Source organism: Microcebus murinus, chromosome 22, assembly GCF_040939455.1.
Source record: "Microcebus murinus isolate Inina chromosome 22, M.murinus_Inina_mat1.0, whole genome shotgun sequence".
Lineage (NCBI taxonomy): Eukaryota > Metazoa > Chordata > Mammalia > Primates > Cheirogaleidae > Microcebus > Microcebus murinus.
The window spans coordinates 21,379,216-21,395,383 of record NC_134125.1 but is presented as its reverse complement, the minus strand read 5'-3'; the positions used below and the strand labels follow the sequence as shown (position 1 = coordinate 21,395,383).

The following is a 16,168-nucleotide window of genomic DNA, read 5'->3' as shown; positions in this document are numbered from 1 at the left end:
GAGTAATAAGATGGCAGGCTGCCCAGATGTTCTTTAGGGTCAGGCCCTAGGGCCATCAGCCACCCAATGCCCCCTCACCCCCTGCTCAGCTGCCTGCCTTGGTTGCTCTAAGGGCAGAATGTGAGCTGCCTGGTATAATTCCAAGTGCTGGACTGTGATATCAGAATAGGGCTATGACATCAACATAGGAGCAGGCCAACTTGGGGGAGTAAGGCAATAGACAGGAGCCCCTGAAAAGCTGGACTTGGCCCCCCCACCCAGAAGCGAAGGCCCAAGAGAGAGAAGTGACCAGTTATTCCACTTCTTACAGCCTCCCAGAGTCCTCCGGGAGGCAGACGTGAAGATCTAAAAATGACTGGCAAGTTCTGAGAGGTAAGCTGCAAGCCAGTCACCCTGCTGGTGCTTCCTTAGACGTCAATTGAGGAGCAAAGAAAGCAAACAAGCCATCATCCAGCGCCTCCCTGTGTCAAGTAAAAGAATATTCTCTATTTTCAGGCGTGGGAGGTTTGCCTTTGGACTAGGAAGTTGAGAGCAGAGCCCCCAAGCGGGCTGGGGATAGAGGTTTCCCAGGACGGGTTAAATGTAGGTAGATAAAATGCATGATGCCTGTTTGAATTTCAGATATACAACAAATAAATTTTAGCATAAAGATATCCCAGATATTGCATGGGACATCCTTATACTAAAATATTATTTGTTGTGTATTTGAAGTTAAAATTAAACTGGGCGACCTGCATTTTTATTTGCTGAATCTGACAAACCTACCCAGGGAACTTTAAAAAAAAAAAACATATAGCCCCCACCCCCACTCCCTAATGTCACTCTCATTCAGTTTAACGGGGTAAGGAACCTGGTAACCTACATTATTTTAAAGTTGCCAAAGTGACTATTATCAATAACTATAGCTAACTTTCATCAAGCATTTGCCGAGCCATGTGCTAAGATCTTTTCACGAATTATCTAAGCTAATCCTTACAGCACCTCTAAGAGATGGTTCTATTATTTTATTTATTTATTTATTTATTTTGAGACAGAGTCTCGCTTTGTTGCCCAGGCTAGAGTCAGTGCCATGGCATCAGCCTAGCTCACAGCAACCTCAAACTCCTGGGCTCAGGCGATCCTCCTGCCTCAGCCTCCCGAGTAGCTGGGACTACAGGCATGCGCCACCATGCCCGGCTAATTTTTTCTATATATATTAGTTGGCCAATTAATTTATTTCTATTTTTATATAGCAGAGACGGGGTCTCGCTCTTGCTCAGGCTGGTTTTTGAACTCCTGACCTCGAGCAATCCCCACACCTCGGCCTCCCAGAGTGCTAGGATTACAGGCGTGAGCCACTGCGCCCGGCGGGATGGTTCTACTATTAAGCCCATTATTTTACGGAGGAGAGAAATGAGGCAAAAGATGGCAGCTTCTTGTCCCAGGTCACACAGCAGGTAAGTATGGAAGGCAGAACTTGAACCCAGATAGGCTGGCTCCAGTGTCTCTGCTTAGAAATCTTTGAACTGGAAGAACCCTGGCAGGCACAGAATTGAAGTCTCTAGCGGAACTGACAAATGGGGACTCTGAGGCTTCAGGAAGTCCCATGTTCATACTAACTGCTACTTTATTGTGCATAAGGGGCTGACAAGGGGCAAACATCTGGAAGCAAACATCTGGCCCAGGCAGGAGGCCAGGATTTCCTGAATGGCCTTCCATAAAGGGTAACGGACCTAAAGAAAGTGGGGTGTGGGAAGAGGCTGGGGGCTAAGGGAGAGTCTGAGCGAGAGGTATGGCACGCATGTTGGCTGGCAGCAAAACAGTGTGCCAGGGACAGCAGAAGCTGGACAGGTCTGGAAGGCCAGGGAGAGCCAGAGAGGAGACAGAAATCAAAACTACATTTTATTTTCAAATTAACACACAATCAAATTCACCTTTTTTGTTGTATAGTTCTATGTGGTTTTTTTTTTTTTTTTTTTTTTTTTTTTTTTTTGTTTTTTTTTTGAGACAGAGTCTCGCTTTGTTGTCCAGGCTAGAGTGAGTGCCGTGGCATCAGCCTAGCTCACAGCAACCTCAAACTCCTGGGCTCGAGCGATCCTCCTGCCTCAGCCTCCCGAGTAGCTGGGACTACAGGCATGCGCCACCATGCCCGGCTAATTTTTTATGTATATATCAGTTGGCCAATTAATTTCTTTCTATTTATAGTAGAGACGGGGTCTCGCTCTTGCTCAGGCTGGTTTTGAACTCCTGACCTTGAGCAATCCGCCCGCCTCGGCCTCCCAAGAGCTAGGATTACAGGCGTGAGCCACCGCGCCCGGCCTAGTTCTATGTGTTTTAACACGTGTAGACTCGTGACGCACTACCACGAGCAGGATCCAGGGCAGTTCCATCACTCCACAGCCCAGACACTTCCTAGAGCTCTATCACATTCTCCCTCTACCTATAAACTCTGACAACCCCTGTTCTATTTTTTCATCCCCATAGTTCTGCCTTTTCCAAAATGTCATACAAATGGCATCATAAGCATGTAACTTTTTGAGATGGGCTCCTTTCACTCAGCATAAGGCCTTTGAGATTCATCCAGGTTGTTGCGTGCATTAATAGTTCATACCTCTTGGGATGCCTTTTTCAGCCTCCACCCATCTGCACCCAGATGCTCAAAATAAACAGCATTTTGCTACAAAAAAAAAATAGTTCACTCATCTTATCACCAAGTAGTACTCCACTGTATGGATGTACCAGGGTCTGTGAACTCATTCACTCCATGAAGGACATTTGGGTTGTTTCCAGTATTTTGCTATTATAACTAATGCTGCTATGAATATTTGTGTACAGGTTTTTGTGCAAATGTGAGTTTCCATTTCTCTGGATTAATGTACAGGAGTATTATTGCTGTGCCATATGATAACTATATGTTTAATTTTGTCCGTTTCTTACAAAACTTTTCCAGAGTGGTTGTACCATTTTATATTCCTACCAGAAATGTATTACAGATGCTCGCCAGCAATTATTATCACTATTTTTAATAACTTCTAATACGTGAGTAGTGATCTCTCACAGTGATCTTAAGCTGCATTTCCCTAATGGCTAATGATATTGAAAAGCTTTTCATGTACTTACTTGGTATCTGTATCTTCAGTGAAATATCTGTTCATGCTTTTTGCCCATTTTATAGATTGTCTTTTTACTGTGAAATTCAGTTTTCTTTTTACCACTGAGTTTTGAGAGTTGTTCATATATTCTACATATAGTCCTTTGTCACATATGTGGTTCGTAAATATTTTCTCCCAGTCTGTAGTTTGTCTTTTCACCCTCTTGATAGGGGCTTTTGCAGAGCAAATGTTTTCAATTTTGAAGTCCAATTTATTAATTTTTTCTTTTATGGTGTCTGCTTTTCATGTCATATCTAAAAACCCTCACCTAGCCCCACAGGTCCTGTAGATGTTCTGTTTTCTTGTAAAGGTTTTATAGTTTTACATTTTACATTTAAATCCATGGTCCATTTTGAATTAACTTTTATATACTGTGTGATGTTTAGATTGAGGTTTTGGGGGGTTTTTTGTTTGTGTGTTTTTGCCTACGGATATCTAATTACTCCAGTACCATATGTTGAGAAGACTATCCTTCCTCCATTAAATTGCTTTTGTACCTCTGTCAAAAATCAATTTGGTGTATTTGCTTTTGCTTATTTCTGGGTTCTCTATCTTCTATTATCTCTCTCTGTTCCTCCACCTCAGGGGGTGGGGAACCTTTCCCTGCTGGAAGGTCACATTAATTTAGCTGTAATCAAATAAGGCCAAATTCAAGAAACTTCAATTAGATGTGCTTAAAAAGGTACATTATTTTATAAAAATCTAACTACTACGTACTTCATAATTTCAAAAAGTGAAAACTATTTGTTAACTTTAAAGTTAACTAACTTTTACTGACTTGGTCGTGTCTGCTTTTTGTTAGAAAGCATTTGAATATTTGGTTGCAGCATGGTGGTCTGCAGTTTCAGTTGGTCCTCTAGATGGGTATCAGTCATTTGTGACCTTAAGGGGTGTCTTGATTTGGGTTAGATAGGAGAATATAGATTCACAGCAATAAAAGGTTGAAAAGAAAAAAGCATTTTTTCAGATGAGTTCCTGAAGGTGTGGGTATTCTCCTACATTTTTCTGTATTTCAATTGGATCTTTCTTAGCATCAATGACTTTAAAATGTCATCTACTGAGAGCTCAATTCCATCTGTAGTTCTTTAGGTGCCTTGGTGACAGCAACTAGGTAAGGCTGAAATGCTAATTTGAGTGTGATGTCATGATTCTCAAAGTCACTGAACCTTTCATTGTATTCTCTGATCAATTGGTCTATAATAGCTGCATATTCTTCAAATGATTCACATATATCATCCTGCTCATCAATGACCTTTGCTAAATGGGGAAAATATTCATCCGAAATTTCCTTTTAAAGAAGTGCTTTGTAAAAAGATAGTTTTTGAAATGCTTGGATTTTTTTTTCGCCACAAATCATATATAGACATAGTTTTACCTTGCAAAGAAATATTCAAGTCGTTTTGACTTGACATGGTATCACACAGAAATGCTGCATTCCCACAGAAATCTTGTTTCAATAATTCACGTTGCTGATTCCATTTTTCATAAACGGAATATCTGTTCTTGCAGAGATAAAATTTTGGCTAACACCTATCCCTGCAATAGCCAATGCACTTTAGAATAATATGGCAAATCCACACCAAATACTTCATCATTCAACTTTAGCATGTTCCAAAACTGATGATGCTGTGTTGCATTTGCATGAATATAGCTCACAATACTTATAACTTGTTGCCAAGTGTCACTTAAAATAGTAGCTTTAGCACAGAGATTTTGCTGATGCATGATACAATGAAAAGAAATGAGAACATCTGGATCCATTGATACTTTTTTTTAACCTGTGCAAATAAACCCTTTATGTTTTCCTGTCATGAATGGTACACCATCTGTACATATACTCAGTAAATTTACCAAATTCAGTCCAGTTTCAAGACATTTATCTTGATAATTGTTGAAGATAACTATTCCCCGTGTTCTGTTCACAAAATGCCCAAAGCAAGCAACTCTTTAAAGCAAAGAAAAATCTTCTTTTATGATCGGAATAAAGTATAAAACCTGCACCAAGTCAGTAGTATCAGTTGATTCACCCAAAGCAACTGAATAACATATATTTTCCTTTTAAAGTATTGCATGAAGTTGTTCTGTTAAGTTGAAGGCTAATTCATGCTGCCAGTTATGAATTTCCTTGATAAAAAGGCAGTTATTTGTACTTTTAAACATTACCAGGGTCTAAGCATCCTACAACTTTGACAATGCATTCTATTGTAATTTCTACATCACTGAATGGCTTTCCTTTTTTCCCAAGTATATAAGCTATTTTATAAACCAGGTCTTATTGCTGGTTGAAATAATTAACTTTTCTTTTTCTTTTAATTTCTGCAATACAACCTTTTGTGCCTCTCCCTCTAATTTAAAGTATTTGCGGTCCTCTTGAGTGTTATAATGCTGATGAGCATTGAATTTATTTAATTTTGATACTGCAGTATCACAAAGCAAGCAAATCATCTTATCTTTAGCAGAAACAAGATAATATTGTAATTCCCAATCCTCATTAAAAAATCTGTTTTCTTCCTTCAGCATTTTCTTGGTCTTCTTTGGTATGATGGGCTGTTAAGCAAAATTTAAAAACACTGTCAAGCTGTGCAACTACTCACAAATTCCACTTTAAACAGAAACACAGTGCACCATTGTCAAAAGCTGGTAACAGACTGGTGTACTCAACCCTCATGAACTCTTGCCAACCAGCCTCATGAGGTGCAGCGCCAGTCAGGCAGGGAAGTTAGAACTAAATCATGAGCGTAGCAGCTGGCAATTTAGCCCTTATGACTAATTGCGCCAGTCAATCTGGGAGGATTATTTCATTGAAACTTACTTTATTCTTTGGCATTTTAAATGTTTGTTTTCAAAATAAAATAAAAATACAAAAAAATGAAGAAAAAGGTATTAATAAAAATATTCTGTAAAATTTGGATTCAGTCCAAAGGCTGCATTTAAGGACCTAAAGGCCACATGTGGCCTTAAGGCCACAGGTTCCCCACCACTGCTCCGCCTGTATTACACTGTCTTGATAGATAACTGTAGCTGTATTGTAAGTCTTAACATCAAGTAGAGTGATTCCTTCTACTTTAGTCTTCTTTTTCAAAACTATATTAGCTATTCCAATTCTTTTGTGTTTCCACATAAATTTTACAATAAGCTATAAAAATTCTTACTGGGATTTTGATGGAAATTATGTTAAACCAATAAATCAATTTGGGAAGAACTGACATCTTTACTATGTTTTTTGTTTTGTTTTGTCTTTTTTTTGAGACAGAGTCTCACTTTGTTGCCCAGGCTAGAGTGAGTGCCATGGCGTCAGCCTAGCTCACAGCAACCTCAAACTCCTGGGCTCAAGCGATCCTGCTGCCTCAGCCTCCTGAGTAGCTGGGACTACAGGCATGAGCCACCATGCCCGGCTAATTTTTTCTGTATATATTAGTTGGCCAATTAATTTGTTTCTATTTATAGTAGAGACGGGGTCTCGCTCTTGCTCAGGCTGGTTTCGAACTCCTGACCTCGAGCAATCCTCCCACCTTGGCCTCCCGGAGTGCTAGGATTATAGGCGTGAGCCACTGCGCCCGGCCAACATCTTTACTATGTTGAGTTTCGCAATCCATGGAGATGGTATGTCTCCCCATTTCTGAAGATTTTCTTTGATTTCTTTTCATCAGCATTTTGTAATTTTTAGCATACAGATCCTGTACATGTTTTATTAGATTTATACCCAAGAATTTTATTTTGAGGGCATAATTATAAGTGGTATTGTGTTTTAAATTTCTTTTTCCACAAGCTCTTTGCTAATATATAAGAATATGATTAATTTTTGTGTGAGCTTGCATCCTATGACTTTACTGAACTCACTAATTTATTGGTTCTTTGCATTTGGGGAGTTGTTTGGTTTTCTACCACAGTTTCCAGTTCTTTTTAAATTCTAGATACAAGTCCTGTGTTGAATATATGACTTGCTAGTATTTTGTAGAAGTCTAACATTATTGATTAACTTCAATTTATCATTGTTTTTCTTTTATAGATTATGCTTTTGATGCTATATTTAAGAGTTCAGGGTGGGCTTTTAAGAGTTCAGAGTTTGGCTGGGTGGGGTGGCTCATGCCAGTAATCCCAGAATTTGGGAGTCCGACCCAGGGGGATAGCTTAAGGCCAGAAGTTCAAGACAAGCCTATGCAACATAATGAGATCCCTGTCTATATAAAAATTAATTTTTTAAAAAAGTTTTTTTTTGCATATGGATGTCCAACTGTTCCAACACTACTTGTTAAAGAGACTATCCTTTCTCAGTTGAACTGTTTTTGTGCATCTATCAAAAGTCATTTGACCATATCTGTGTGTTCCATTTCTGGACTCTCTATTCTGTTCCATTAATCTATATACCTATCTCATTAATCTATACGGTGTTTGCCAACATCATGCTATCTTCATGACAGTTTATGGTAAGTCTTAAAATTGGACAATTACTCCAAATTTATTATTCTTTTTCAAAATTACTTTAGCCATTCTAGTTCATCTTTCCATATAAATTTATAAGTGTGTCTATACTGACAAAATATCCTGCTGGTGTTTTTGCTGGATGCATTAAATCTACTGATCAATTGGTAGAGAAATTGGATTTTACTCCATTGAATCTTCTGATCCATGAACATTGTGTGTCTCTCCATTTATTCTGGTCTTTGCTTTCATTAGTATTTAATACTTTTCAGCATATAAATACTACATATATTTTTTTTGTTATCTACTTCTAAATATTTCATGTAGTCATTGTAAATGATTTTTAAAAATTTTTTCGGTTTCCAATTGTTCACTGCTACTACAATATAACTGGCCTTTGTATACTGACCTTGATCCTGTAAGAAGGTTGCTAAACTCACAATTCTAAGAATATTTTTGTCGATTTTGGGGGATTTTTATACAAGCCACCATGCCATTTGCAAAAAGGAATAGTTTTGTTTCTTTCTTTCCAAATTGAATACCTTTGTGATTTCTTTTTCTTGATTTTTAATACTGGCAAGGACTTCCAGTATGAAGATGAATATGAGTGGTGAGAATGGATATTCTTGACTTTACTGATCCTCAAGGAAAAGCATGCAGTCTTTCACCACTACATGACTACATATGATGTTAGCTTTTTTAAGATGCCCTTAATCAGGAAGAAGAAATTTCTAGTTGGCTGAAAGTTTTTACCATAAATGATACTGAATTTTATCAGATGTATTTTCTGCATCAATTGATATGGTCAGATAGTTTTTCTTAGTGTGTTAATATTGTGATACCATTGATTTATTTTCAAACAATGAACCTATCTTATACTCTTAGTATAAACCCTACTTGATCATGGTGTATTATTCTATTTGTATGTTGCTGGATTCAAAATACAATATTTTGTTGAAGATTTTTTCCATCTACATTCATGGGAGGTATTGGTCTGAAGTTTCTTTTTCTTGTACTGTCTTTATTCAGTTTAATAGCAGGGAATGCTGTTCTCATAAAATGAGTTGTGAGTTACTCCCTCGTTTTCTATTGTATTTTCTGGGAGAGATGATGTGGAAATGGTATGTTTTTCCCAAATGTTTGGTAGAATTTACAAATGAGGGCTGGATGAGGTGGCTCACAACTGCAATCCTAGCACTCTGGGAGGCCGAAGCAGGAGGACTGCTTGAGCCCGAGAGTTCAGCCTGAGCAAGAATGAGATCTTGTCTCTACAAAAAATAGAAAAATTAGCTGGGCACGGTGGTGCATGCCTGCAGTCCCAGCTATGCAGGAGGCTGAGGCAGAAGGATCACTTGAACCCAGGAGTTTGAGGTTGCAGTGATCTATGATGATGCCACTGCACTCTAGCTAGGAGTGACAGGGTGAGGCTCTGTCTCAAGAAAACAAACAAAACAAAACAAGAATTTAAAAGTAAAAAATCACCTAGGCCTGAATATTTATTTTTTAGAAGGTTTTAAAATATAAATGCAATTTATTTAATAGCTATAGGATTATTCAGGTTATGGATTTGATCTTGGGTATCAGAATTTGTGATTTTTGAGGAATTGCTTTATTTCCCCTAAGTTGTCAATTTTGTGGGTAGAGTTGTTCATAGTATACCTTTTACATATTATATTATTTATGTTTCTGTAGATTCTTTTATGTCTGTAGGAACTGTGCTGTTAACTATTTCTCCCATTCCTGATGTTAGTAAATTTGATATTTTCACTTTAGCAGGCAATCTACCAAGTTCGGGCCACATGTTCTGACCAGCCTTCTCTGGGTGTTGGTTTTACTGTTAGTTCCATTTTCAAAGCCTTTGCAGTGCTATTCAGTTCTGTCCCCATGTGTGCCAGCCAGTGGGCATTCGTGTAGCTTTTAGTTCAGTTCTCAACGTCTAGTTCAGTTCTCAAAGTCTTTAGTAGGCTGCTTAAGATCAGATCCATGTGTGTGCAGCTTGAACGTGAAGCCAGGAGTTCATAAACAACTTTATGGGGTCACTTTCCCAAGGTCTTCTCTCTTTGTAATCTCATATTTTCTAGTTCCCTAGAGCCCCTTGTTTCAGTCCTCTGGCCCAACATTGAGGCTTTATTTACTCCTCTCTGCTACCCACTTCTCCCCACTGCTTCCATATGTGGGGCCAAGTGGTGGAAGGAGAAAGACAAACATGCAATGAGGTTCTCTCACCTCTTGGGACCATAGCTCATCCTATTGAGTATGGGGTTTCCTCAGAGTTTTAGGCACTTGCAGGCCCCCTGTCCTCACTGCTGTCACTGCCAGGAGACTTTTCTGCTCCTTCAGCCTGAGCTTCTCCTGGAGCTCTCTCTCTCTGCTCGCTCTGCGTCTCCCCTGAATCTACACCAGAAGATACTGGGAGAGAAAAAATTGTAAACTCACCAGCTGTCTGATGCTACTTCAACTTCTGATCTTCTTCCCCAGTATGCCTGTGGCTATTTAATTTCCAGGGTGTTCAAATAGCCGCTCTGTGCATTCTGTCCAGGTTTTATAGCTGCAGAGAGAAATCTTCTTACTTCATTCTACCTGGAACTAGAACCGAGTAGAATTGCATTTTAGAAGACTCACTCTGGTGGTTGGAGAGAGTCTCTACTGGAAGATGCTGGAGTCCAGAATCCAGGAGGCCAGGCAGTCAAACCAGGGTGGAGGCCATGCAGATGGAGGGCAGTGGGAAGACGTGAAACTGTCCATGGCTGGTGTGGACAGGATCTGGTGACAGGCTGCATGTGAGCGTCAAGAGAGGGCAGGAGTCAAGGTGACACTCAGGCTAGATACCCATCTGGAAAGTGATCTGAGACCTTGGCAAGGGCATTTTTAAGGCAGCAGGTGGTGGGTCACATGGAGCAGGAAGAAGCCAGAAGAGATGCTGAGGCTCTAAGAGAGAGGGAGAACAGTGGTGGAACCAAATCCTCAAGGAATAGGGAGAAAAGAGTCCTCAGGGCCAGGCACTGCTTCTAGGAGGAGAAATGTCTTCACAGGAATCACACCGGGTGGAGGCAGGAGCTGAGGTGGTCAGGCTGTGGACTTGTTTTTCTTCTATGAATGAGGAAGCAAAATGGTTTGCTGGAGTGGCAGCAGGCAGTGGTGAAAACATGCAGAATGGTGAGGACTTCAAGAGCCACTGGGAGATGGGAAAGGAAGGTGGCAGAGGACCTGCATAAGAGGGGCAGGCACTCCTAGCACTCTGGGAGGCCAAGGCAGGCGGATTGCTCGAGGTCAGGAGTTCGAAACCAGCCTGAGCAAGAGTGAGACCCCGTCTCTACTATAAAAACAGAAAGAAATGAATTGGCCAACTAATACATATAGAAAAAATTAGCCGGGCATGGTGGCGCATGCCTGTAGTCCCAGCTACTCGGGAGGCTGAGGCAGTAGGATTGCTTGAGCCCAGGAGATTGTGGTTGCTGTGAGCTAGGCTGATGCCATGGCACTCACTCTAGCCTGGGCAACAAAGTGAGACTCTGCCTCAAAAAAAAAAAAAAAAAAGAGGGGCAGGCACTGATAAAGACCCAGCAGGTGCCCTGGGTTTGGGGGTGTGGTCTGCACGGCTGGGGGTGTCACCCCCAGAGCTTGGCTGTATGGCTCTCGCACGTGGGCTCCGCGGAGGAAGACGGTAGAGAACTAACGGGTTATCGCCAAAAGAGCAGCATCCTCACTGCCATCTGCTGAGGAGTCACTGCACTCCAGTCACTGCTGAGCAACTTGTGACATGATTTGATTTATTGCTCTTGATGACCTAAGAGGTCTTTGTCATTTGGCACACTTCAGAGGTAAAGAAACGGAGGCACAGGGAGCCAGCTAGAAGTGACAGAGTCAGGATTCAAGGCCAGGCCTGCCTGGTCCCCGGGCTGCCCCAGGGTTAGGTGGAGGACAAGTGGGTGTAGGGAAGGAAGCTACACAACGGGGTGAGAGAGGAAGAACCCACCCCAGCAGGGACTGAGGGACGGACCACAGAGCCAGGCCACGTAAGGAAGGAAAAGAACACAACTGCCTTCTAGAGGCAGCAGCGAGGTCCAGAAGGGCATTGGAAGGGCAACTGCTGTGGCAGCCAGAAAGGGCCAGCCTCTGGCTTTAAGATTACTGAGCTGGAGGCCTCAGGGTCGGGAGATGGCCATGTGGGGCAGTGGCAGACAGGGCCTGGTGAGGTCAGGCCATGTGGGGCCAGGTGCTCCTTGTCAAGGCACAGCCAAAGACGTGAGGGCATGCCGACCAGGGCATGAGGACAAGCTGCATGGCTGAGGGCCCTGGTGTCCCTGAGGGCTGGGGTGGAGGAATCCCAACAGAGGCACCAAGATGTCAGGATGTGGAAGAATGCATGGAGTGGGGAGGGAAATGATGGAGGTGAGCACAGCCGACCAGTCCCTAAGCCTAGATCTGCCCCTTCCAAAGAGAGGCAGTGCTTACATGGAAGTTCCTTCTCCTGACTGGGCTCTTCTCCCCAGAGCTTCCATATCCTGATGACTTCACAGGGACCTTAAAAGGATAGGTGGGCGAGCCAGCCCCAGCAGGCCCAGCACACCCTCAGAAGGGCCTTGATTCAGCCACCAGATGGCAGCTCTGGACACTAGATAAAGCTTCCCAACATCAAAGAATGCCCACACTTCAGAAGCTGCTTAAATAACAAATCACCCACTCATGGGGTTGCCTGACCCCTCATCATACCAGAAAACTGCATGTCTTCCCTCACATGGATGTTTCTAATAAAGCATGAGAAAGGGGCCGGGCATGGTGGCTTATGCCTATAATCCTAGCATTTTAGGAGGCCAAGGTAGGAGGATCACTTGAGGCCAGGAGTTTGAGACCAGCCTGGGCAACATAGCAAGATCCTGTCTCTACAAAACATAAAAAAAACCTAGCCAGGCACAGTGGTGCACACTCGTGCAGTCACAGCTACTCGGAAGGCTGAGGCAGGAGGGTTGCTCAAGCCCAGGTGTCAGAGGTTACAGTGAGCTGTGATCATGCCATTGCACTCTAGCCTGGGCAACAGAGCGAGACCCTGTCTCAAAAAATAATAAAACAAAACAACAAAAAAAGAAAAACCCTGAGAAAGGGTTTGAGAATCTGAGAATAGGTTGATAGGTTGAAGGTTGGTTGGTCCTCCTGTGTGCTCTGGTCCCTCTGGTGACACAGGGCCCTGCTTTTCTCTGGCCTAGTAGTGAAGCCCCCTGATCTGCTTCCCAGGACATCATCAGAGACCCCAGGCATCAGCAGCCAGAGCTGGACACACTCTGTGCTCCCAGGCTCCCTGGGCCTGGCATGCCGGGTGGGTGGAAAGCCTAGCCACTTGGCAGCCATGGCCTGCACAGCTATGGATGTTGTCCCCAGCAGGTGAGAAAAGGCCCACAGGAGGACACGAGTGGACTAATCCTGGCTTGAGGGTTGGTAGATGAATGTGCTAAAAGGTCAAGAGGTTAGGAAGGTACAGGTACTGGTAAGACAGGCTGCCCAGCAGGAAGGGTGGGTAGACAGGAGGAAGGCCGAGGGGTCAAGAGAAGATCAGCGATGGAGACAGGAAGATGTAGTCAGCAAATGGCTGTGTGTCAATGGAGGGCTTCCAGGTGCAGCCCCAGGAAGTGATGGCCAGGGGGCTGGACAGGTCACTCCCAGCACAGTGGCCGGAGCTCTGCACAGCAGCTCCAGGTAGAAGAATCAGGCACTCAGAAAGGACTCACTCCTGAGGCCTTCGGGGTAGGACAGCATAGGACACAGGCTTCCCTGAGGCCACAGCAGGGGGCTGCTACACAGCAGGGTCGGGTGTGAGACAAGGGGCACAGGGAAAAGGCGAGGGAGGAAGGAGGCCTCAGGCAGGGTGGAAGAGCACAGGACAGCCTGGCACCTTGGAGCAGAGCCTAAGGATGACAGGGACACAGTAGATTCCTTTCTTCCTAAGAAGCAGTAAGGACATTAAACAAGAGAAAGAACTCAACTAAAACCAACAAAAACATGGTATTTGCCAAAATGAGCACAGTCTTCATCAGAGGCTCTGCTAGAGGTCACCCAGAACACAAGCAAAGTGCTGTGGCATGTGGCCCAGATGCACACAGTAGCCACAACATGCAGACAGGAAAGCCACCTCCAGGCCTTTCCAAACCACCAGGACAGCAGCCCCAGCCCTGGCAGGAATGGGTCCTGTGCCTCATCCCTTGAGATACCTTCAGCAGCTAATCAGCCTGGGGTCTGGGCTGCCTACAGAGCAGTAGGTCAAAGGGACCAGGTGCAGCAGCCACAAAGCCAGGCCCAACAGGAGGGCAGAGGCAGGAGAGAAGTGAGGTCATGTGGTCTGGAGTCAGTGAGGGGAAAGGGTCAGAGAATACCATCAGGTGTCTGGACCTGGGCCTGGGTATACTGTCCTATTTCAATTGGGAGCCCCAGCCTGGCCCTTGGAAACAGGCAGGGGAGAGACCCAGTGTGCGGAGCCAGCCTAGTGCAGGAGGAGTAACTGTGGAACCACCACCCCCTTGATCTGAAGCAGTCTGGAGGCGTGGGTGGATTCTTGCTGCCCGCTATGGCAGGACAAGGTGTGGTTTAAGGGAAGGCCTTCCACTGGCCACTTCCCAGGACTTGGAATGGCCACTAGTTTTCCTGCACACAGGCAGGGCCAGGCGGCCTCGCTGCGGGTAAGCCGGTTTGCCCTGTAAGCAGCTACCTACTTAATCATGTGTGTTTTGAAATAGAGCACATGTTTATTTTTAAAATCCCTCAAGGGTGGCAGGAAGGAGACAAAATCCTCCCAACAGAAGCTTCATCTGTGAAAGGAATCAAAAGACATTTGACCTCTCTGACCTTTGGATCTAAAAAGAATGAACACAGACAAAAGGTGAGAAGTGCCAAACTGTCATTTCCCAAAGACAACCTGGGGGAAGAGACTAGAAGCACCTTGAGAGTCAGCTAAACTCTTCAGGCCAGGGGCCAGGAGCCAGGGAGAGGTAGCCAGGCAGCTGGTAGCTCAAGCATCCTCCTGTTGCTCAGACACTGGGCCAGCCCTGCCTGGGGGGAGTCCGGGTGGTCCCAGGAACCTGAGTTTCAGGCTCTCTACTCCACAGGCCTGGGGGACTGCAATAGGATAGGGCCAGACTAAAGGCCTGCAACTGCCTGTCCCCAGGACAAGGGAGGGCCAGCATGGGCTCATTGGGTCCCCACTCCCAGAGCCAGCAACTGAGAGGAAGGAGAGAGGAGGATGCTCTGCAGAGAGGCCCAGCACAGAGATGCAGGTGACAACTCCCAGCGCCATTCCTTCACTTAACCTCCGCCCACTAACTGACCACATTTGCAGTACTCAGTTTCCCAGGATTTCCAAGCTTTGAAACATCAACTGCTTTGACAAAACATACCAACATAGGAATGCCTACATTTTATTCTTCCAAGGAGATTAAAAAAGAAAAAAAAGACATACTGTCATTTCATAAATGAAAAAAGATTTTAATACCACATCAAGTAGGAAGGCCCTAATTTCTGAATAAAGGACAACCTTTAGGTGGAGAACCTGCAGCTTCGTGAAGTGCTCGTGTTACTCTTGGCTTGAGTGGGCCATCCTGCCTGCAGCCTGTCACGTAGCCCCTTCCCCCACCACTCCCTCATGGAAGGTCCCTTACCCTGCCTCCCCTACCTCCTGCAGGACGTGCACCAGCCTGGACTGCTGCTTCAATCTGGAGCCAGCTCCTTCTTCTGACGGGCTTCCAGGCTCCTATTCCACCCCAGGCACAGATCTTCTCTCCCTCTCCATGGGCCAGTGGCACCTGGCCTGCCAACGTGGCAGCCTCCTCTCACCCCCCAACAGTGAGCTCCTCAAAGGCCAGGCCCAAGCCTGGGCCTGTTTATCTCTGAGTTCCCTGTATTTGGTTCAGCCCCTGGGACACCAAAGGACACCAATCACAGTCTCTTGAACGACACATGCATATACTTTAGTGCATACGGAACATCTGCCTTTGAGTGACCTCCCATTACTGTGTTGCTTTAACAGAAAAGGAGCCTTCCAGTCTTGTTAATAAACAGGAAACTTAAACACAGGGAGTGTGAGATAAACACAATATTTAGGGAGTTTAAGGATCTTCCTATGTACTTAGAAAAGTATGCCCAATTTTTAGCTAAAGCCCATTTCCTTGAGTGATTACTTATAAAAAGTTTAAAAGGAAAATATCTTTTTTCCCCTATGTAGCAGAAAGATTCAATGTCATTTTTGCATGTGGTATGTGCTTCTGATTTCTCAGAGCCTGATCAATGTGACACAATATTTGGGCATAACAAGAACAAATAAACTCCACAGAGGGAAAAATGTATCATCCACACCCCAAATACACAGGTAGAAGGGACTGTGAGAGCCACCACTAAGCAAAATGGAAGGAATACAAAATTGACTGCAGAAAAGGCCATTGAATTATGAGGCAATTTACAAGATATGCCTACTTTGCTGCTTTTAAATCCTTATTATAACTTGAAATGTGTGTAAACAATTTGTTTTTTCCAAATGGCTGCAGGCAGATCTTCCCTATCTGTGGGGGTGAGTCCAACGGCAACTGTTAGCCAAATAATCCCTTTGCAAAGGGATCCAAATGACACTGGTGTTC

At 43.9% G+C, this 16,168-nt stretch overlaps 1 protein-coding gene and 2 long non-coding RNA genes across 6 annotated transcripts in view; 1 reads left to right on the top strand and 2 right to left on the bottom strand.

Moving 5' to 3' along the window:
* OSBP2 (oxysterol binding protein 2) overlaps nt 1-16,168 on the bottom strand; it is a 181,653-nt gene that overhangs the window by 117,356 nt on the left and 48,129 nt on the right. The gene's annotated exons all lie outside the window — the stretch shown is intronic.
* On the top strand, nt 290-16,165 carry LOC142863484 (uncharacterized). Its single transcript, XR_012914281.1, has 3 exons — nt 290-372; nt 14,309-14,421; nt 16,079-16,165. It is a non-coding gene; the product is annotated as an uncharacterized LOC142863484 (long non-coding RNA).
* Nucleotides 3,504-10,849, bottom strand: LOC142863486 (uncharacterized). The gene is made up of 2 exons (XR_012914283.1): nt 9,990-10,849; nt 3,504-5,678 (listed from the first exon to the last, which is right to left on the bottom strand). It is a non-coding gene; the product is annotated as an uncharacterized LOC142863486 (long non-coding RNA).